The sequence below is a fragment of the Paramormyrops kingsleyae genome, chromosome 21, assembly GCF_048594095.1.
Source record: "Paramormyrops kingsleyae isolate MSU_618 chromosome 21, PKINGS_0.4, whole genome shotgun sequence".
In the NCBI taxonomy this organism is placed as follows: Eukaryota; Metazoa; Chordata; class Actinopteri; order Osteoglossiformes; family Mormyridae; genus Paramormyrops; species Paramormyrops kingsleyae.
In genome coordinates this window covers 12,393,914-12,417,615 of record NC_132817.1, presented here as the reverse complement: position 1 = coordinate 12,417,615, position 23,702 = coordinate 12,393,914, and the positions used below count along the sequence as shown (strand labels likewise).

At 50.8% G+C, this 23,702-nt stretch overlaps 1 protein-coding gene across 8 annotated transcripts in view; it reads right to left on the bottom strand.

Moving 5' to 3' along the window:
- The window catches only part of LOC111847577 (disabled homolog 1-like), a 149,920-nt gene that overhangs the window by 54,603 nt on the left and 71,615 nt on the right, over window positions 1-23,702 (bottom strand). For 3 of the 8 annotated variants that reach the window (XM_023818902.2, XM_023818903.2, XM_072704255.1), the window contains exon 1: window positions 2,746-2,814. The exons of 2 other annotated variants lie outside the window; for them this stretch is intronic. The gene's annotated coding sequence lies outside the window, so the exon portion shown is untranslated. Of the gene's footprint in view, window positions 1-2,745; window positions 2,815-15,426; window positions 15,495-17,742; window positions 18,211-23,702 lie in introns of those variants that run through there. 3 more of the 8 variants (XM_023818895.2, XM_023818899.2, XM_023818898.2) reach the window with 3 other exon arrangements.

The following is a 23,702-nucleotide window of genomic DNA, read 5'->3' as shown; positions in this document are numbered from 1 at the left end:
CCTTTCCTCCGGCACTGTATACATTTTGCTGATCTGACACGCCACTCCTAATTAACAATTAGCTAATTCCCCTTTTATACAAACGCCGAGGTGTTTTAATCCAGATACATGTCTTCAAAGACTCAAAGAAGCTCAACAAATCAAAGCCTTTGTATCTGAACCGCATGAAAAAAAAAAACACTTCCCCATCACTGGGAAGGCTGTTATAATAGCATTTTCATTAGAGTGGACACATACAGGCACAATATTGCAGCAGACAGCATATCAAGCTAATGTGCTCTTCAGATCATAGCTATCTAGGTCACTGTGGTTCTCAATCTGTTCTTTGTTTTACCAGCTTTGAGAGTCTCATCCAATTTAGGTCAGAGTTAACAAACACAGCTCATACTGACAGCTCCTATAAGAGCAGCAGCAGCCCGTCAAGGGCCCCAGACAAAGCCAGTAATCTTTTTATTATGACTTTACTGTAAGTCTCCTCGGCCCGAGACACGAAATCCATCCCTCTGAGATCAGGCTTCCTCTTTGCTGCTGTATGCGATGTTCCGTCGGAGAAAAAGCCGTCTCCATCTCCCTGAGTGTCTCTCAGATTGCCTGCCTCCTTCAGTTCCAGATTCTTGCTCGGTCAGAAGCTCCACTTGGTTTCATACCCATCGCATCCAGACAGGGGAGAGACAGGAGTCACGCTACGGAGCTGCATCGCCTAATCAGGACCACTCAGGATAGTTTTACACTTTTATTCACAGAATGAAGCATTTGGTGATGGAAGGTTCCGGACTCTTTGTGCAGCTGATGCGCCATCGTTGACTCTTGTTCCACAGCTGCCCACATCGAGGCTTCCTGGGGATGATTATGGTCACCTGGTAGCAGCCATCTTGGTAGAGGAGCACCCCCCGATGATGTCACAATGCAGGCCATCCCAACAGGGGACTCCCCAACTGAGCAGTGACATCACAGGCTGGCTGAAACACTGACTGCATCAACAATCTTGGGCGCTCTGTACAGACTGTCTCTTCGTATGATGGAGCACAGTCAGCTTCTGCTTGTGAGCTGGAGGAAGCTGAAGTTGGGGTGATGATCAGGGTGTGGCCGTACCGAGAGATCACAAGGGGAATCCCATTAATGAAACCCAGCTGGCCTTAAATAGCTGGGAAGATAAGAAAAGCCAAGAGGAAGGTTTTGACTCATCTCCTGGTGGGGGGGTGGATTTGACAGGGATTTATAAACTGCCGTTCTCGCTGGGTCTTGTCACAGTTTAATCTGGCGTTGTTTAATAAGACGTTTCGTTTGCTTCAGCTGCTACATGCACCTGAGGTCTGTCCAGTGACGCTGATCGGCATGACAATGACACATGTCACCGTCACCGGCATGTCCAAAAAAAAAAAAAAAAAAACCTAAGCTTCACTACCTTGAAAGCATTTGGTGGAAAAACAAATTAGTTCTTTGATGCCCTTTATTTTATAGTGCAAGATGTGCAATTAAGAAAAAAACACAGCACAGGGCTGGGGGTCATGTCCCACCACCAATTTTGCATGTGTGGAGGTTGCATGTTCACCCCATGATTTCTGTCACAGTCCAAAGACATGCAGTTAGGCTAATTTGCATCACCGAATCGCCCATGTGCGTGTGCCCTGCAATGGGCTGGCATCCTGTCCAGGGTCTCCCCCTGCCCTGTGCCCTGCCCTGTGCCCTGGCATCCACTCCAGGCCCCCATCCCCCATGACTCGTCGGAGGATTCTCTCTTTCCTAATATGCAGAAAGGCAACATGTTATGAGACTATGTAACGTAAAAACCGTGAAAATCTCAGTAAATAACAGCTGCACGCTGTGACAGAGTTCGTTAAATAATTTGGGTAAATATGCACATTATGTAAAAGACGACATGACTATTGCCAGAACAAAAAAGGCGTGTCGTCACCGAAACCGCAATCCGATTCTGGCTGCTTTGCAAAAAGAGACGGTTTGTATTTTTCCTTCTGGTGACAATAGGAGCCCCCGCTGATGAATGATTTATGATCCGCTCGCCTATCGCCGCCGTCTCTCCCCCTCTCCTCCGCGAACGACGGAGAGCACAACTAGGACGGAACAATACTTTGATGCAAACTTTGATGCGACATTTATTTAACATTTAGGGATCCCGATATAGGGATAGACCTCGGTACGGCACACCTCCAGTCAGGCGCCCCCTGCTGTCCGTCTGATGTATCAGAGAATCACTCGCCCTGCCAGCCACGCTGAGGATTAAACTTCATTTAACATAAACCGCCTTCAGCTGTTACTCACCTCAGAAAGCACCGATCTGCACACTGGCTTTCGTCCGAGACGATTCTGCCATACCCTGCCCCATATACTAATCTTCCTTAATATGATCTCCTTAAAAACATACTTTGGGTGTTTGTAAATCATCTTGTTTTTTAACACAGACAGACAGACAGACAGACAGACAGACATTAATCTAAAATCACTAATGACCCCAAAAGTGAACAAGTGAAAAGGACATGCTGATTTTACAAGATCCAAGGGGCTGTAACTTAAAATAGTCGCATAAATACAACTACAAATACTACCATAAATACATCTACAAATACAAATATAAATACAACTACAAATACATGATTGCATGAAGCTTTGGCCCCAACAGTCTTGGGAAGGAGAAAAACCACAAAGAGAGGATACTCTAACCATAAACCAGAGCGGCTCTCGGTGCTACATGGAACGCTTGTGCGGGAATTCGGAATGACGGCTTACCTGCCTGGCCCGGCCCCCACACTCCAAAACTCACCCAGGTACGCGCTTCTCCACAGTCCAGCTTTAATGATTATCGCCGGGTCCTTGCGGGATGAGTTACAGGGTAAAGACTGAGGTTTCAGCCGGGGAGGGGCTGACCAAAGTTCAGGGAGCGGTGTGTCTCCGCTGATAGGCCTCGCCGGAAGAGGCACAGCAGTATCTGTACAGACTGCACCTTAACTACCAGCTCGGGTCCAACATGAGCCATTAAACTTATATGGATTGGCGATACAGATATACGCTTAGATCAGTGTTTCCCAATCCGGTCCTCGGGGACCGACAGTCGATCATTATTCGCTCCCACCGAGCTCCCTGCCAGACAGTCCACTTTTCTGAGCAAAAATGTAGACAGTCTGCGGCTCCCCAAGGACCGGATTGGAAAACACTGGCCCAGGGACCCCCAGACCTGTAAGCCTGCCGGCAGACGGGCCTGACTCGCTGCAGAGAGCCCTGCCGGCGGACGGGCCTGACTCGCTGCAGAGAGCCCTGCCGGCGGACGGGCCTGACTCGCTGCAGAGATCCCTGCCGGCGGAGGGGCCTGACTCGCTGCAGAGAACCCTGCCGGCGGACGGGCCTGACTCGCTGCAGAGAGCCCTGCCGGCGGACGGGTCTGACTCGCTGCAGAGATCCCTGCCGGCGGACGGGCCTGACTCGCTGCAGAGATCCCTGCCGGCGGACGGGCCTGACTCGCTGCAGAGAGCCCTGCCGGCGGACGGGTCTGACTCGCTGCAGAGATCCCTGCCGGCGGACGGGTCTGACTCGCTGCAGAGATCCCTGCCGGCGGACGGGTCTGACTCGCTGCAGAGAGCCCTGCCGGCGGACGGGTCTGACTCGCTCTCAAAATGGCGCATCGCTGAGTGCAAACAAAAAAAAAAAATGCAGCCAGTTTGAAAGAGGCTGCCGTGAATCTGGGGGGAATCCATATTTTCATGTCTTGGAGAGGAGGAAAGAATTGGGAAATTGTTGTTGCTCTCTCCTGTGACTGCGCTCCTGATAAAATGGAAATCAGAGCACGAAGCTCTCTCCCCTCCTGTATCTTCTGGGCGAAAATTGCAGCGTTTTATTAACCTTTTCTTGCTTGCTTCCTCTCTACGGAAAGCCTGTGCACTCATTTTATGGCCAATATTATTCTAGCGATATTAACATGCTTATTTTCATTGCATGGCTTTTCATGCAGTGCAATCAGCACAATATCCATCCATCTTATCCTAGTCAGGCGGGAGTCAGAGCCCATCCCCGGCAGCACAAGGAATGCTGGGTTACAGGGTTTCAAGTCCATCATAGGGCTCATATACAAATGCACACGTATTGTGGGCAATATAGAAACACCGATTAGCTTAATTGGAAACCAGAGCACCCAAAATGGCAACACTGTAACATGGGGGGAGCGCGCAAACTCAACACACAGCACAGGTGGGATTTGAACCCACAACCACATTATTTTATTAGTACAAACAGAGTTTCAAACCAATTCAAGGCACCACTGTCCCTGTCAGGACCTGAACACTGAAAGCCAGGTCCTATGGCTGCTTGTCTTTCCGGGTGTCTGTCCACAGCTGCCCGTAACAGGTTCCAGTAAAAAGGAAGTGACACGCCTGATTTTAAATTCTCCGAAGGGCTCCGTGTAATTTGAAAGGGCCGCGTTACGACACGTTAATTTAACTGACTTTAATTATTAAATTATTCTGAAGCGTTGGGCCAGAGCGCTAACAAGCGGAGAAATGAAGCAATACGGGGACCGCCTGCCTCTCATGCCGCCTTTATTACTGAGATACCGCACCCTAATATATGCCAGGCATGTCGAACGGGCTGGTGGCGTGATCGCCGGAAGCACGGGCCGGCCACGCGTGATGAACGACACGTTGGGCGTAATCAGCACAGGCGGTGCACTCTGGTGAGCGTCACGGGGAGCCTTTATCAGGCCTGGATGTGAAATGTTTGGGTTCAGCCTCGGGGAACGTGGCCAATCAGGAGCGGCCGCCGTGTGACTGCGATCCGTCACGCCGCCTCTCCGCTTTTTAAAGGACCGATTGAAATTTCTCGATTCCCAGCGGACAGAAACTGACCGCAATTCTCGTGAGCGGGGCCCAAAGAGGGTGGGGAAGTGCAGCCGCCATAGTGGGCGACGCGACACGAGCCCCCAGTCCTGAGCAACAGCGCATGTCACCTGACAGGAAGTGCCGGCTGGCTGACTTCCTGTTTGGATCCCATGGTTATCTCACCCCCGAACCACCTCAGCCTGTGCTACCTTGGGGCCTGAAGGCAGCATCTGGCATCGGCTGTTCGGTCTGATTCTGAGGGGGGGGGGAGGGGGGGGAATTTATGGTTTACCCCCCGCACCCCGCCACCCCCTCCATGCTTGGCTTCCCTCAGACGCACAAGGGCCCTTTAGGTGATTCATTACACGGTGAGTGCACCTCGTCCTGCCGCTTTATGCACCTCTTCCCCCTCTCCTACTTTCAGTGCCTCCGTCTTGGGAAAACTGGAATGTAAACACAGCTGAAGTCAACTGGAGGAGAGTTCAGGCTTCTCCGTACAACCCCTTCCACTGCCAGCCAACACTTCATTCAAACGGCCGCTCTCCTGCAGTAGATGCTCATTCTTCCACTGGGAGCTGCGTTTGCAAAACACGCCAGAGACACCAAGCTCCTGAGGGAGAGGCATCCTGGCCTGTCTTCCTGTCAGACCCTGGAGCCTCTCACTCGAACCCTCACTCTTCAAAGGGCCTGATGCTTCTGACAAGCTGCCACAAAGTCCTGGCTGCAGGTGCTTCCTATGAGCTGCAGACCTAAATGTTTCCTCCCTTTCAGGTTTCTCACCTCATTCTAGTGACCAGCTGTCTTTCCGGAACCTTCTGAGTGTCCAGCTCCGTGATCCAACCACGCGAACTCAACTAGCCATCAACAACTGAGCGTGTGAACCAGAAACATTAACGAGCTAAACTCCCCGCACAGACTAGCGGGACCTACTTCCATCTTGGCCGCTTTGTAGGATTTCCACGGCATAATTAGTTTCAGGGTGGCACCTTAATACGAGGTAATGAAGCATCTTGCAGAGGGACTCGCTGTAATCTTCAGACACGTCAGTGTCACGCGGAGATAGGCAGAAGGGGCGGGATTGTTTCATTATCCCATCGGTGCAGATCAGCTCGACATCTGGAGGTAATTGGATGCAGTTTTATGGAAGCGGTATGGAAGTTCTGGAAGTTTTTTGCTGCTGTGAGTGGGGACTCCCTGTGGGGGGCTCACTCTTGATTTCGGGTCGGAATGGGACCCGCCATCGCGCTCCCGTGTCTGTATTCCACACTCCAGGCCTTGATGGTGACCTCATTCGGCTGGAGACGGCTGTTTATTTGTTGACGGATAATTCCCCCCCCCCCCCATTTTCCCAGGGTAATTGTAAGCCGCTCTTAAGCCCGCATCGCTTACAGCACGATAAAGAACCCTAGTGAGGTGGGGGGGGGCGGGGGGGGTTTGAGCACTCCCTGAAAATGGCAAAGCGCTCGAGTCTATAATCTCAAATCCCAAGACAATCCACCAGAGACAGCATCTGCCATATGCTGCTTCCCTATATTAGAAGTGCATTTATTTTCCAGGCATACAAAAAAATACCCAGCATTAGACACACAGCTGAAATATTAAATAGTCAGGTGTGGGGGGGGGGGGGGGGGGGGGCAGATTCGAACCCGCAGTCCCAGGGTGCTGACACTGCTGTCACAGTACTGAGTGAGGAGCAGAGCAGTGAGCAGACGAAGTCAGGCGGAGAGATGCGGACACAGCGTCCTTATGAGACGCCTGCGGACGCATGTGAGGGAGGGGCACATAGTCTGGGTGTGGGGGGCCATCTGCTAGACCCTCCATAGCGACGCATGAATGAGAGGATGAGGCTGGCCGGCTGGAGCAAGCTGACGACACGGGCCTTCCGGAAGTTTCTCCCTTGCTGCCTCCCTTGAAGGCTAACCTGGTGCTCCGTGTATGAGCTCGACGGGGGAGACGGAGCCTCGCAGACAGAGCTGGCGTGACGTCTCAGCAGTGTGTGCCACCGTCACGTCACACCTCCCCCGCCACCCTTCCTGCCCTCCCCGCCATCTGGAAAGTTCCGGAATGCTGGCGGCCTACCTGTGGCAAAGGAAGCCCGCGGCCTCGCTTTGTCGGTGCGTCCGGCCCTGGGGGACGAGCAGCGCACGGAAACCCCGCTGGGTCCTTTCCACCTCGCCAGGCCGCGAATCTGCACCGGAGCGTGATGAGCGAGCGTGATCCGTGCGGGATACCCACAATCCACTGGGAAACGCTAGCTAGTATGGCATAGACAATGTAGAGCGAAGCCAAACCATCCTACTAACAGCCTGCAGAGTCCCTGCACATCTGTATCTGAATCTACCATCCCTTTAAGGGCTGTATCTGAATCTACCGTCCCTTTAAGGGCTGTATCTGAATCTACCGTCCCTTTAAGGGCTGAATGGGGCAGCAGCAGATCCTGGGGGGGGACGAGAAAGGACCAGCCCCTCTATGCAGCTAGTCTGCCCCCTCCCCAGCGGCTCAGAGCGTTTCGCCCGGCCGACCGTCCGGGACGGTAATTAGTCCAGCGTCAGCGAGCCGCCCCCATATCTCCCCCCCCCCCAGCACAGTTTATTCTGGCTAATCTCGCACGCGAGTAATTAAATGCGCCGCGACACCTGGAATCTCGCTCGGCAGGGAAATTGCCGTTCGGATCCCTGTCATCTCAATTTGCGCGGCGCCCAGGAGAACGTTCTAGAAGCCCGGCGCCTTATCTGCATAACAAAGCTGGAGTCCCTGATAAGGGTTTGCACCCTCATTTAATATGAAGCGCAGCCAGGACACGGGTCTGTTTAACAAATATATACACACACACACACACTTCAACATTACAAAATAAAACACGAATAACCATCCCTCACAAAGCCGCCGGGAGATAATCAAGTTCCCGCTCCGAACTACAGGTGAAGGTCATTAATTTTTTCTACCCCCTGCCCTGAATTTATCATGCAAATGGATAAAGGTTTTAATTTAATGTGTGATTAGGTTAATTTTTGATCCCCTGCGACCCCCCCTTGAGGTGTGGGCTCTGGTGCTAAACAGACAGCCCAGAGTCCATTGACCGTAGGCGGTTATTCCCGCAGTCTCGCGACGCGGCGCTCGGTCGAGGCCCTGCCCCTCACGCTCACGCGCCCCCCACCACTCTCTTTCTACCCGTCTTACACGCCCTCCTGCGGGAAACTGTGCCGGTGACGGCCGACTGATGTTTGAACCCATCACCTCCTGGCGCTCCTCCACACGCGAGCTCCGCGCGATCAGCACTGCGGCCTTTCACCGGGCTGACACACTCAACACAGGCTGCCTATGAATGCCCATTCACCTCAAGGTCCCCTATACCCTGTCCAGGATAAGAGGACAGGAGATGGATGGATGGATGGATGGATGGATAACACCCAGAATCCAAGGTGGTGGTTCAATAACGAATCATAATCATCATCAAGACCAAGAAAGCTGTGCGAGATGCAGAGAGCAAACCATCAGAATCAGCCGTCTGCCCAGCGATTGGCACCATGCCATGATCATGTGATTACAAAATCTGAGATTTTAGAGCCCGCTGCCCCCTACAGGGCACTGGGACAGCATGCGCAACAGTGACAGTGTACCAGCTGAAACGCCGCTTGCCCTTTTCCGGGTCGTGGGCCGGGGTCTGGAGCCCCGTAGTCTGAGGGTGCAAGGCAGCAACACAGGATGGGGTCCAACCCACCACAGGACACCCTGCCATTCATACCTGTGGCCAATGTGGTGCATTTAACTGCTAATGAAATGCTAAGCGGCTGTGCTAAACAACTACGTTCAGTAGCTAAACTGAGTGGCTATGCTAAATTGCTGTGTTCAGTGGCTAGAGTGAGTGGCTATGCTGAGGGGGAGGGGGTAGAACCTGGGGGAAACCCTACAAGAACACAGGGAGAACATGGTGGAGACTCGAACGCTGGTCCCAGAGGTGTGAGGCAACAGTGCTAATCATTTATCCACCATGTCTTCCAGCTGAAGCAATCAATCTATTTCTTAAACTGAAAGATGATTTGATATCCTCCATAGATCTCCCAAATCACTGAATTTACTGAACACAAGTTAAAACACCATCCATCCATCCTTCTTCCAACTGTTTGTGCTGGTCAGGGTCATTGGAGGGACGCCAGTCTTTATCTACATCAGTGGACTGAGAGACTGAGAGATGTTTCAATCCTGGGGGGGCACCTGCTTTGCAAATCACCCACGAGCTGACAGAAAGTCATTTAGCGCAGACAAAACAGTGTGTGTCTTGGTGCACCGCCCCCCCCCCCCCCCCCCCATCTGTAGTGGTACGGTCTGCCTCCTCTGGGTCCGGACAGTGGTGCAGAGATGGTACCCCCCTCCCATTCTGGGACGGGGCCAAAAAAACCCAATTTCATTTGATGGCATTCAGATAAATGAAGCAGCTCCCCAATCCCATTTTATTACAAAGCTGCCCCCGCAGTACGAAGGGCCCCCGAGCTGCAAGCAAACGCTGGGTCATACTTAGTCCACATAAGTGAATATAGAGTAATAATTTACATTATAATTCTTCACTCACATGAAACGTTACAGGAATTGTACTCGAAATAGCAGAGAAAAATGAACCTTTAAGCTGGACTAATTAAGAGACTGTAATAGTTGAATACAGCGAACAAAGGACTTATTATCTACTGCAGAGGAAGAAATGGATAGCGGACATTACTGTGATGCTGTAGAAAGAAAGGATGGATGGGTGAATGGATGGATGGATGGATGGATGCGTGGGTACAGACCTCCACATCATCAAGAAATAACCCTGCGCCATATGTGTCCCTCCCTTGATAAGAAAATGGTAAATTCAGAAGACCAAAGATCACAAGTAAATCAACATCTAGGGGGGGGGGCAAGGATCATACCAGCGAGGCCTTCGGAGGGGAGCAGATTGGGCAACTGCAATAAGCAGCAGGCTGATGCCGGACCCTCTACTCCTGAGAGCTGTTGGTTGGTTCCTGAGCTCTGCATTAACCCACAGCTGCTCCTAACGGACAGACGCTGGCCTAAGACCCCCGTCTATAGGGCTGCCGGACCCCCCCCCCACCCCCCGCGAGCTCCATCTTTTGTGCTGGAAATTGGAGTGTCAGCTCTCAGGCAGGAAGACGGACGAGCGGCGTGGAGAAAGATTGGGCCTCAGCTTCTTTGTGTAGCCCGTACCCTCCCCCCCCCGCCCACCCCCCACCCAGACCCCAAGCCCCCATTCATCTCCACAAAGCCAGGCCTGCGGGTCCAGAGAAAAACTAAACACGGGGTCCTGCCCTGTCCTCGCACCTTATGGGACAAGGGGGCGGCATTCACCCCCCGCCCCCCCCCCCCCGAAACCCCAGAATCATTATTCCATGGTGGCGCATGTTTCGTGCCTTTGGGGCAGGTGTTTAAACTCCTTAGGTGGTCTTTATGTTGAGCGCTGTACATAGTTCATACTGTGTTCTCATTCATGGAAACAATTAGCAGCATGAGCAGAAATTAACCACACTGACTGGCGCTAACTACAAGCCCTGCATGTCCTCTTCACGCTGACTCACACCATGTAGCACAGCCACTTATTAGGGTCAGTATAGCCATTCAGCACAGCCACTCACTTTAGCCACTGAACACAGCCATTCAGCATAGCCACTCACTTTAGCCACTGAACACAGCCATTCAGCATAGCCATTCACTTTAGCATCTGAACACAGCCATTTGGCATAGCCACTCACTGAAGCCACTGAACACAGCCATTCGGCATAGCCACTCACTGAAGCCACTGAACACAGCCATTCAGCATAGCCACTCACTTTAGCCACTGAACACAGCCATTCAGCACAGCCACTCACTTTAGCCACTGAACACAGCCATTCGGCATAGCCACTCACTGAAGCCACTGAACACAGCCATTCGGCATAGCCACTCACTGAAGCCACTGAACACAGCCATTCAGCATAGCCACTCACTGAAGCCACTGAACACAGCCATTCAGCATAGCCACTCACTTTAGCCACTGAACACAGCCATTTGGCATAGCCACTCACTGAAGCCACTGAACACAGCCATTCGGCATAGCCACTCACTGACGCCACTGAACACAGCCATTCAGCATAGTCACTCACTTTAGCCACTGAACACAGCCATTCAGCATAGCCACTCACTTTAGCCGCTGAACACAGCCATTGAGCATAGCCACTCACTTTAGCCACTGAACACAGCCATTTGGCATAGCCACTCACTGAAGCCACTGAACACAGCCATTTGGCATAGCCACTCACTTTAGCCACTGAACACAGCCATTCGGCATAGCCACTCACTTTAGCCACTGAACACAGCCATTCAGCATAGCCACTCACTTTAGCCACTGAACACAGCCATTCAGCATAGCCACTCACTGAAGCCACTGAACACGGCTGTTTAGCATAGCCACTCATTTTAGCCACTGAACACCAGCTACAGTACTTAGCATAGCCACTCACTTTAGCCAATGAACATATTAGCATGAGCCCTTCACCCTGGGAGTGAGGACAGAAGCTCCCAGAACATCTGATTAGCAGTTTAATACACCAGCGCTCTGAGCAGCCCATGAAAAACAGACTTCTTCACGCTTGCAGCGATACAGTGGCCCACCGTTGGCACGCGGTCGATAACAAGCCTCGCTCTGGCAGACAGCCAGCGGAGGCGGGTACGAGGGCACTGCACCTCAGGCTCCCCGGCCCGGGTGCGCATTCAGACTGTCACAGCAGCAGTGGCAGGCGTTTAGCTGAGAGTCTCGTCCCAAACTTTTGTTCCCAATACAACGAGTGCCAAGAGCTGATATGAAAAATAGATTTGGGGATGGATTAGAGCGACTGGGGCCCACAGAAAGACGCTAAAGGCCGATCTCTGAGATTTAGTGGGAGATGCAGGAGGCAGATCTGCGATGTGCCTGGGTGTGTTCCCGCACATTTTGTCGAGTCTAGCCGGCTCTGGCGTGTGTCCCCTTACACCCGGGATTCTGACAATTACTTGACAGGCGACGGGATCGAAAGAAGCCGCCTGTAACCTCTCTAGATCCCCTCAGCACTGCGGGGGCGCGGTTGCGTGTGGAAATGCGTCTGAAATCCATCTAAATGCGTTTGCCTTCTAAGTGTCCTATCCTACTGCGCACGAGGGCGCTGAAAGGCATGCTGGGAAATCCACAAGGCCACATCACCCCCGTTTTGGCTTCGATTGGCGCGATACGGCACCGGAATGTGCCTGCCTGGCCTGATTAAAACCGCTAGTGGTTGGGACGGGAGGGGGTACAGTTACCTGCCGGGCAGAGAGCCCACTGTAAGGTGGGGGGGGGGGGGGGTACCTTGCTGGGTGGGGTGAAGCATAGTTTCACCTGAAATCACTCCTGCGTGTCACTAAGCGCTGTCCCCGCCTGCCGCCTCTTGCTGGTGGTTGCCCCACATACGCCGCTGCTGTCCCGCTAACCCAGATCCCGCTTCGCCTCCTGGGGGGCGCATTCAGCGCGCGCTTCCCCCGCATCCGCAGAGCTGCCGCTCGCCGGCCGCGATCCCAGCGATGGCCGACAGCATAGGAGCTCATCTCGGTGTTAGAGCCTCAGGCCAGTTCATTCATCATAGCCAAACATCCACTATCCAGACTGTTACTCTGTGCAGTGGGTCAGCCAGCGTGATGAACTTAAGACGACGTCCATGATGAAAAGGACAGAAACGATCAGGCTTTCTGCATAAGGCACTTCCTCATAGCCATGATAGGAGCTGCAGCTGCATTTGGGTGGGCGGGCATTTACCACCCCATGAAGCAATTTCAGAGCAGCGGGGGCCAATGAGAGCCCAGTCAGGGGCCACCAAGAACCAATGGATTCGGGGAGTAAGCAAGCTGTGATGCATCATTGGAACTCCCCCCCCCCCCCGGTGAATCCTGCTCTGCCCAACTCTCCACCACTGATTCTGTGCTACTTTTAAACAGTCAAAATAAACATGAAGGCGGGGGGGGGGGCAGTGTTCAGGGAGCCCCAAACACAGGCAGACCCCCACTGGGGCGCCAAGTCGGTCTGCTACTTGTTTGTTTTTCTCATAAATCACATTTATGGCACTGCGGCCCACATCCCCCCTGCAATTCCAAGGGGGGGTAGCAATGCACCTGTATTCTATGTGTATCCTCTATGAGCATTGGAATGGGGGGGGGGGGTCGCCCTTTTGTTTACCGCGTGATACTACATACGCTACCATGGGGTGTGGCCACTGAGCACCCCCCCCGTCTAACTGCCGCCCCCCTGCGAGCCACTCCCTGGGGTCACCCTGCTCCTGAGTGTGCCTGACCGCACGGGGGCCTGGGGGCCGAGATTGTGACAGACGGCTTGAGCAGATTCCAAGAAACAGATTCTCTGACAAACACCCCAGGCCATGGCTGAGCTACCGGGACCAAACTGGCGTCTTTAACTTGTTAAAAGTAACATCCATTCACCCAAAGCCGCGTCCCCAGTAGCCCGGTCACACTGGGCTTGGAAGGGCACCCAGGACTCGACGGCCAATTTGCAGAAGCTTATTTGCTTAAACATCTTTCTGCAATCGCGGGAAGAAACCCATATGGACTGGGGCGAGGCTGCAACTACCTCAGATAGAGAGCAAAGCTAGGAGTCAAACCCTCAGCACTGGGGGAGGGATAACAAAATGGTATTGGCTGTAAAAACAGCCTGTATTCACTTTGCAACAGGCAGAAAACCGTCAGTGTCACAGTGAGACTAGAATCACGTTTCCGCACTGAGTAAAACACCAGAAAAATCTAAGATGGCAGTTCTTCACGTCGGCCTTCGCAGTCGTGATAAATACCCGCAGTCTGTGAGCAATCGGTCTGCCTCGGCATGCACAGCACGGGGGAAGTGGACGATAAAGAATTTTTGGCCCACTGTAAAACCCTCGTAGAGTAAATGTGCCCCCTGCTGCCTGAGGAGGCAGTGTACGCTCAGGCACTGAGTGCCAGGGTCAGTGGGGCCCCAAACCTAGGGGCCACAGATGGGCACGCTGGGGTAACAAAATGTCCCCAACGCTTTGCCTTTTCGGGTTACTAAGACAACTGTCACCTGACCCTGGATCAGCAAACTAAAGCTTCTCAGTCTAGTGACTGTGCAGTGAGGGCCTGAAGCTTCTGATTAACACAGCGTAAAAACAAAGAAGTAAATATAGAAATTGACATTTAAATTGCATGAAACTGAACACCTGTTAAGCCATTCTTGGAGCCTATCCCAGCACAGGACATGAGACAGGGGGCATCCCTGATTGGTGGCCAGTCCATCGTAGGGTGTACACTCTGTTTAGACACCAATTAAAAAACAGCAGGGGGGATCCCGGAGTCCCCAGAGGAAACCCACTGAAACTTAGAGAGAACATGCAAACTGCTCACACAGCCAGGGGCAGGAACTGATATTTGTGTAGCCAATAAAAACACTGAACGCTACCAACTGCTTAAGATAGACAATAGACACAATTATAGCACTAAGAATACTGCAACTGTCTGATCTGTTAGCTAAGTAGTAACAGTTCTTCTATTTGTATTTGCAAAATCTGGAATCCTCAGTACATCCGCGACACAACGCGGCTGAATCGTTTGGGCGGATTCGAGCTTAGCGCCGAGTGCTTCAAATCTAACGGGACGGCACAATCGAGCGCCCGCCTCAGCTCGGATGATCTGATGAAACTGGTTGTGATGTTTGTTACAGCTCGCCGGGCTTGTTGGCATGCGGGAGGGGGGCACAGTACATGGAGAGGAGCTGTCCTGGCCAGAATTAAAGAGTTTCCATGTTGGATTTTGCATGATGATCCAGTACAATTCAAACTGTAGGCACTTAATCTCGATTGCTCACACTGCCACCATAATCTGGGAAACAACGTCCTGTTTTTCTGTAAGGACTGTATCCCTGTGATGTCTTCCTCTTCCTCCTGCTGAGTTGCACACCAGATTGGGGCTCAGGTCTGTCTGGCCCGCTGAAGATTCACCAGTGCTCACGTTAAGCAAACAGCGTTGACGAGCATCTCATTCCGGTAAGGAGCCATTTTCTAATTGCCACTCGACACCGTGACCCGAACGCCGGGGAAATAAATAGAGACTCGAAGATGACGACGGACGCCGAAGAGGTCATTAAGGCACCGGTAATTAAAACGGGTGCCATTTCACGTCGCTATCCAAAACGAAATCACTCGGACCCACCCCGATTATTAAAGAGCACCCCTGCTATCTTCTAACCCTCTCCAAGCTTATACAGCCTTATCCGTCCGGCCGAAACGCAGGCACGCGTATTAATTGAACATGGCGGGTGGGTTCTGAAGCAGACTAAACTGGATAAGGTATCCCCATTGCTAATTAATATTAATAACGTCAATATTAATGTTTCAAATAGATCCAGCCTGTCCTATAGCCAGGGGGCATTCATAATAAGAGTCCCCTCACGCAGCCTTCATTTCCAAATGGAAGATTGTGGACTTTCATTCCTAGCTGTAGACCCTCCTGGAGAGACTTGGGGACGAGAGGGGTGGGGGTTAAGCTTAACTGGGGATATTTTCATTAAGTACTAGCAGGCTTCTGCTGAACCTGACCTCACCTTTCCTGGGGCTGCAGTTTGAGATAGGCTGTAATCACCGCAATGTCGCTGAGCTTAACTTCGATTTGACCAACCAGAGTGGCCTATTTGCATGATTAGCCCGCCCACATAATGGCTCGGTCACCCGCCCGGGGGCGGGTCACAAGGCAGCTGTAATGCATCGCGATTCGCTGCCCCCTCTCCCCCTGCCTCCATTTAAAGCCGAAAGTGATTGATTGAAATTTCAAATGGATTTCATGCCCAATTAACACGAGGTGGGATTCGTGTCAGCGTGCTCCCCTTCTCGTCGCTTATTTAATTAATGCCCAAAACGGAGCAGCATATTATTGACTTCAAAAGTCCCCCACGAATCAATCTGCCCCCTCCGTAACGTCTCGGTGCGGGATCGGCGTGGCGCCTGATGCACGCACCCCCGGGACGCCTTAACGGGGCCGTCCTCGCTATTCACTACTCCCGACCCTCGTTAAAGGTTCAGTGTTTCAGGGAGGCTATTCCGCACCTCCCAGGTCACACCAAAGGCTTCCACCAGCAAGACTGAAATTCATTCCAGCACTAAAATGATTTAATATTTATGTTTTTCTCGATCCCCATCCATCTTCTTTTATTCAGGGTCGTAATAAATATCAAAGACTTTTTTCCAATTGAATATTTCTAGCATGCGCTGTTCTGTGTTTTCTTTTATGTGTTGATTTCCCAAAATATTACGATTCCAGCGCTAAAATAGAGTGTACCGCTTGTTTACATCGGCGGTAAGAATAATCAATAATCTGCAAAGATCAATAGCAGAGGTGAACAACCCCCCTGCTGGTGGGTTTTACAAAATCAAATGAACCACTGAAAAGAATTAATGATTAAGTGAGCCAAAGAACAAAACGAAAACATATATCCTGAAAAGAGGACGGGGGGGTTCGAATCTCACCTCGACTCTGATGCGCCCCCTGTGTCTCACAGGTTAATTGGCGCTTCTCCGCTACTAATAGTATGTGCATTTATGTTCACTGTCATCACATCCAGGGTGTACCCCAGCCCTGTGCCATATGCTGCTTGGGATTGGTTCCAGACCTCTCCCCCCCCCCCCCCCCCCCATGACCCTGAACAGGATAACCGTTCGGAAGACGGATGGACGGATGGATGACTTTCCCGCAAACCCAGCAGGGAAGAGGCTGTGCCGCTTCCTAATGTCAAGCTGAAAAGGTCCACGGGCAGAACGGGCACCTCGACGCGGGAGTTCGCGACTCCGCCGAGATGGCAGCTAATGGACGGGAACCGGCTAGGTGAGGGGCACGGGAGCGCTGCTCTGCTCCGCTGGAGTTCAGCTGGATGGCGGCCCGTCTGAACCGCGACCAGCCTGTGGGAGGGGGGCGGCTGGGGGTCTGCTCAGACCGCCCTGGGGGGTTCAGCGGTTGCAACAGAATCAACCAGCGCATGCAATCAAGTCCAGCGCATGCATCAAGCACTTATTAAAAACATATTAAACAAAAGGTCCAGAAAACGCACTGCCCGGTAAATTAAATTATCTATTTCTTTCTTTCAAATGTAATGCGTACGGCAATTCATCATAAACCGTAGGTTAAAGTGTCAATCCGGGGTGACCCCAAAATTAACACACTTCTATGGAGTGGACACTCACACGAACGGCTCTCCTTGTTTATGCACACCGTGCATTTTATCATATTTTTATTATTTTATCATAATATCCTAATTTTTATGATAAAATCGCCGGTGACACTTTCAACCACTGTTACCCAATAAGGCGCTGAAGCACTGCATTAAATTTGACCGGCAAACGAGCAAACACACAAAATCCACCAGAAACAAGCAATTAAAAAAAAAAAAAAATCCCATATGAAGTTGTGATCCTGCATCTCTCCCAGTTCCGGGGCACCGAAACCGGGTGCAGTGTTGGCATTTCAGGCAAACTTGCGCATTCGCCTAGGCTTTTTCCCCACTGAAAGATTAACGCCTACAAAGACACCTTATGCATATTAAACGTGTCTTTTAAAACAAAACTACGAGTAAAGGATTATAGGACAATATTACTACGGTGCGGCATCACATTCCGAAATGCAAATCCAATAAATGTAAGGGAATATCGAGACACTCCAAATACGTTTGTACATAGGTTTTGCACTTTCATTCTACCCAAACATAATATTTACGAACGCAATTAATATCCACAATATTATATTTTCCAACCATCGTCAAACGCTAATATCAGCAATGCAATAAAATGCAGTTAAGCGTAGCGCACGGACGGACGCGTTATTCCAGGTATCGAGGGAAACACAATTTCGCGATCAAACTTCGCATCCTTACTTTCTTATTACTCGCTGTGGTCCGGCTTTTTCCCAACTTGTTTTCCAGGTTGTCCAAGCGCCGCGATCCCGCCGGCAGACTGGTCCGGTAACAGTTAAAGCCTTAGACTCGGGGAAGCATCGCACACTGGCACAGAAAGTGCCCTCTTTCGACAGGAAAACTTACTCGGGATCTCGCACCTGCATCGTCTGCCTCACTGACCCCTTTTTTTTACTGATCTGTGATAAAGACGCTCCTATTTTTCTCATTTTTTAAGACCCATTTATCGCCCGATGGCCATGTCGGTAGGAATCCATGTCCCTTCTAAAAGACCAAGACGATCCGCTTCCCCGGTGCAGGGATATTTGGAGAAATCTGGACTACATCATTCCCATCCCCGATGAGTCTCCAGATCTGAGCCCGTATTTTTTCCCTCCTCTCCACCTTCTTTACTATTTTTTTCCGCTGCTGCTGTTGAAGTTGCCTAGTTACCCGTATCCCTCGTTCTGTGATGCTGAAGCCGCCGATCCGCCAGCCAATCACAGGGAGCCCTGCGGATTAACCCTTTCTCCGCCCCAGAGGGAAAAGGGGGGAGAGTGGGCGGGGGGGAGTGTACGTCCAAATTAGAGACGTACGACGGAGAGGGGGATAGACATGACAAGGTGGAAGAGATGAAAGTTAAAAATAAAGTGTGTTAGAATAACATGAACGTGGTGTCTGCTGGCTGTGACTGTGATTGATAGATTAGGAGATAAAAAAAGACCCACATTAAGGAAGAATAATTATTTTACAAAAATGCCAGCACCCTAAGTTTTGTTCGTCATAGCCCTGCAGTCATTCTGTCTGCTACTGATATCAGTTATCCCTGCGATGAAAAGAAAACTGTCAGTGTTAGGCACCATCAGGTGTGGGGGGGGGGTCTCCTCTCCTCATAGGGTGGAGTGTGTGATGGTGGTGGTGTTGGGGGGGCGGGGGGAGCGTTGACCTCCCGGTTCAACGAGCAGACCAGCTCTTCATGTTAGCCAGGGGCAGGGTGCATGTGTACGTGGAGCGTAAATGCAAACCGACCCCTGCATACCCCATTCCCCTTGCTATTTTCTGGCCCCCGACTCTATCCCCCCCAAAAAAAAAGTCACGTAACACAGAAAAAAAACTTTAGGGTCGAGTAAAAAGCCACCAGTTGGACGGTAAAGAGGACAGGGCCAGCGAAGCGGTCTGGCCCCGTAACCATGGCAGCACCGCGGCTGTGCTGATTCACAGGCTGCTGCATGGTCCCGTACCACCGTACATTAATCCCCAGCCGCGGCCGGAGGGTGATGTTTACCTGTCATGCTTTGTTTATGATTCCCCTCCACCCTCCTTATAACCCCCCCCCCCTCCCCGACAACCAATCCCCTCCGAATACACCCTCCTTTCTCAGTTTTACCCCCTCCCAAAAAAATTGGGCACGAAAATGGGTCACTCTCCTAAAAAGGTCTGCGCAGCCGAGTTTCCGGTAATTCTGGATTATTCTGCTTTTTAGAGGCGACACGCCAGAGGTTTGCAGATTTTTCCTCACGATTCATAAACTACCCTTGACACGTACCTTCTACACTGATACACATCACTGACAGGAAGAGCCTCAACAGTGGGTTTTTGACGTGTCTTCATTTAGAGGAGCATAACTTGGGTAAATATCATGTTTTTATATGTAAATCCTGTGCCTGAAATTAATCCATTTATTATAATTTTGAACTAGGGTGTAACACTAATGTCGCACACCTCTGGGATTATGTGTGTGGAGTTAGCATTTCCCCCCCCCCCCCAAGCATATCAAGGGTTTCCTGCCACAGTCTAAAATCATGTGTGTGCAGGGGTGATGGATAGCGTAGCAGATTCAGGGGCCGAGGTCTTTGCAGGGGCCCAAAACTTACTGCCGTGGCCCCCCCCACTCGGCAAATTGTATACAGCCATACCAAGTGGGGGTCCAAAGGTAATATTTGATCAGGGGGCCCAGAATTTCTAGGTAGGCCCCTGTGTGCACAAAAATCCACAATTAATTTTGAGAATAACAGAAAAAAACATGCAACAGTCATAAAACCTGTATAAAGGCCCCACCTCCCCGCATGCACTGTCCCCGCACAGCGGGAAACGTCTGGGAAGAAGCGCGGAGGAGAGCTCATCACGTCGCCCCGGACGCTGTTCATCCGCCGCAGTTTAGGAGTCGTCCAGGAGCAGCCCGCCGCGGAGCACCCGCGCACGTCGAGCGTCAGGCGGAGTCGCGCTTGAAGGCGGCGACCAGGCAAGCGTGACGGGGACTCGGAAACGTACACAGCCGCAGAAGACGTCCAAACGTGTGTGCCAGCAGCAGGACAGTCTCGATTCACCGAGCCTTGTGAGCAGAACTAATGGACAGATTTACGGCTCGGTAAACAGACCATGGGGCGGATTCGCCCGCCCGGCGCGGAATGAGCATCCCGGGATAGTCAGGCATTTTTTAAGGATGTATGAATATGCCTCCATCCCCATAATGCTCACTGCAGGCAGCTCGCGAAATACAGTCTGAAGGTCACGAAACTGGGTCAGAGCAGAGAGAAAGACATGCCGTGCGCCAACAGATACCATGTGATGCTTAGGCAACCGCTTAACGAGATGATGATGACTGGGGATGCCGATATTCTCTGGCACACCGCTGAGGTTGTCGTATTCGTCAGCTATTGATGGTTAACCCATAGTGTAGAGAACCCTGAGACTTACCAAACAGTCCATGGCAAAATGATCATCTTCTCATGCCTTGATTGGCGAGAACTTATTAAATAATCCATCCAAATATCTTCCAACCTCCAATCCTGGTCAGGGTCACTGGAGGGCCTGGACCGTATCCCAGAATGCACAGGGCTAGGATGTGACTCCAGAAATACACACTACAACCACCAATATGGGTTTTTCCACACAGGACAGTGCCTAGAGCTTACAGAGGAAAGTGTGATGAACGAAAATTCTCCTGTCAGCAGCAGTTGCGAGGGCAAAAACATGACAGCAGTCAGAGAAGAATGGACAGCCTTGTTAAAGTCAACAGAATTTACGAAACAAATACTGAAACACTGCAACAGAGCAATCAATATTACAAGAGGCCAGTGGATGAATTGGAAAATAAGAGCAAAAAAAAACGTCACAGACAGAGCAGAGGCAGGATTTGAACCCTGAAGGTGTGAGGCAGCCCTGCTCCGTCTCACAGGAGACATTACATGAAAATATTTATATAAAATAATAATTTTGCATTCCAATTTCCCACAGCACAACTTGCGAGTTCAGGGGTGATACAAACATAACATCAATTTCATCAGAAATCATGAAAATAGACCCGCTCTCAGCGATCAGAAATGATCCCTCACAAACATGAAGTTCAGCCTTGTCATATGGGTATCGACCTCAGGCCGGTTAACGTTTTAGCTCCCGTTTTGTCAATGACAGATCCCCCTCTGCAGATGTTATTCATAAATCGTTATTGTTTTATGCATAATTGGGTATTGTTTTATGTGTTTATACCGCAGTGAATTCCCTAATCTTCGCTTTTTTTCCTCGGCGGATCCAGTCAGTCGCTTTTCACGGTGCGTCGGACATCCGCGGCGATTACAGCGAGGAGTAGGAGGAGAAAAGCGCTTAGACAAGAGCTGCTGTGGAAGCCCTTCCGCGAGTTAGTCCTCATTACTTTAATCTCCGAGATGCCAAACTGAAATTGCAGCACATTTCATTATTGTAAAGTCTGCCTCCCAGGGCTGTAATTTATCTGCTCTGCGGATGTCGACTCCCCCCGCCGAACACATGCATTTCCGACGATGTCCTGCGAGCTTTGAAACGCAAGATATCCCCCTTTGATGCAGTTCTGCTTCACATACACCCCACCTGACCGGACCTCACCAAGACTCTTTAACAAATGCCGAAACCGCACCAAACCATTCATTGTGCCCTGCGTCGCCGTGATGCATTTTGGCATCACATTTCCAGCATTATCCCCGGACTACTATCCCATTCAGGGTGTCCCCCGTCTTCCTGGGATTGGATCCAGCCTTGCTGAATGGGCGGTTATGGAAGATGGCTGCGTAGCCTACATTTCCAGCGTTATTATTTTATTGTTACAGATTTTGCTGCAGTTAGCAAATTTGAAAACTTTTAAACAAAAGTTTGCGTGGTGTAGCCAGCAGCTGTAAGAGAGCTGTAAAAGGATTTCCCCCCGAAGTGTTATTTGACAACTTCTAGTTAAAAAAAATAAATAAGGGACAGAAAAGCAGATGTAACAGAAACCGAATGAGTCTGGAAAGGCTCCTGATGGCGTGAGTGTGACCCGGCAGCCTCCGCAGAGGGGTGCAGCTGAGTGTGAGAGCAGAACGCCTACAAATCCCAAATGGAGCCGGGGGTCACTGACCGCATGCTGAATGCACAGTGAAAATTAGAAATGGGCTATTTCTTTGAGATACCTTCCATTTTAAACATGCGTCATAAATCTCCCAGGGTAATAACTGGAAAAATGAACTGAAAAAAGGAGAAATAACTTCAAAGTGCATTGCTTTTCCACAGAATGGAGCTGTGCTTTCCAAAGTAAAAATGGGATATTCATATCTCGAAAAACAATGACCAAACCCAGCCTGTTGGAGGCGCTAGTCAGATCGATACGGCATGAGATTTTGTCCTTCGGTGGCCCCCTTGTCACAGTCATTCATCATTCATCCCCTGTCCTGTCCATTTCTCTGGCCTCAGTAATGAAAGCCCCAACACCCCCATCCCCCCCGGGGAGAGACTCCCTCCATGTCGGTGTGGAACCCCCACCCCCGCCCCCATGAGTCTGACTCCTGGGACCGGATCAATTCGCCTCATTATGCTTCGCTGATTCGACACTGTTTTACCACCCGAAAAGTCGGGGGAGGGGGCCATTGTGTCTTTAGAAATTCACAGATTCCAGGTCAGAGACCCCCGGGGCTCATTGGGGAAACACCAGCAGTCACGTGTCCGGCTGACCGGTTTGGAAACGCAGCGGCCCCCATCTGGATTAACTAACCACACAAGTGCATAGAAACATACATGTGGAATATAACATACATGTGGAATATAACCTACATGTGGAATATAACATACATGTGGAATATAACGGCTGACTCCTCCTCCGGGGTAACTGTCACTTTTCAGACGGATCAGCGCTAATTAATCGTGGTTGACCAGATATTCCAGATAAATGGTGGGTTACAATAATTCAGCCACCCTGACTGAAGTAAAGTCACTCTTTTTCCCTCCCTGCTTTTTCCTCTCCTTCGCTCTCTCTATCATTCTGTCTCCTTCCATCTCTTTATCTTTCCCTCTCTCTCCCACTCTCCACTCTAACCCCCCTCCCCCTTCCTCCAGCCCCCCCCCCCCCCCCAATCTCAGCATTCAGGACCACACAGCACGGTGTTGAATATTCCGCTCAGCCCCCTCATGCTCCCAGAGAAAGACCCGGCATGGCGTCTGACAAGCGTTTGGGAAGCTATTTCAAAGAACAGAAATGCCTGAGGAATCTAAATAATCCGAACCAGCCATTTAAAACAAAGTCGTCTCTGCTGGGCTCTACGTTAGTAAATAAAAGAACCAAAACACAGACTTTTTCCTGCCAAAAGCAGTTACACACATAGCACCTCATCAGAAAATACACCTACATACAAAATGCCCATTTCCTGATAAAATAAGTAGATTATTCCAACCCAGTTACTCATGTTCTTGATTTTTGATGAGTAAACTATCACGTGTGATTGGTTAAAGCCCTTGGTAGGGTCGTTCAGTGGCTGTCACTGTGCTCTTATACCTGCAGGGTTTGGGTTCAATTCCCCCACTCTGTGTGTGGAGTTTCCACGTCCCTTCCATGCTGGTTTGGGTTTTGTCCCGCAATTCAGAAACATTCAGTTTGGTGACTCTAAAATGAAGTGAGTATGTATACCCTCTAGGGGACAGATGTCCCATCCAGGGTGCCCTCG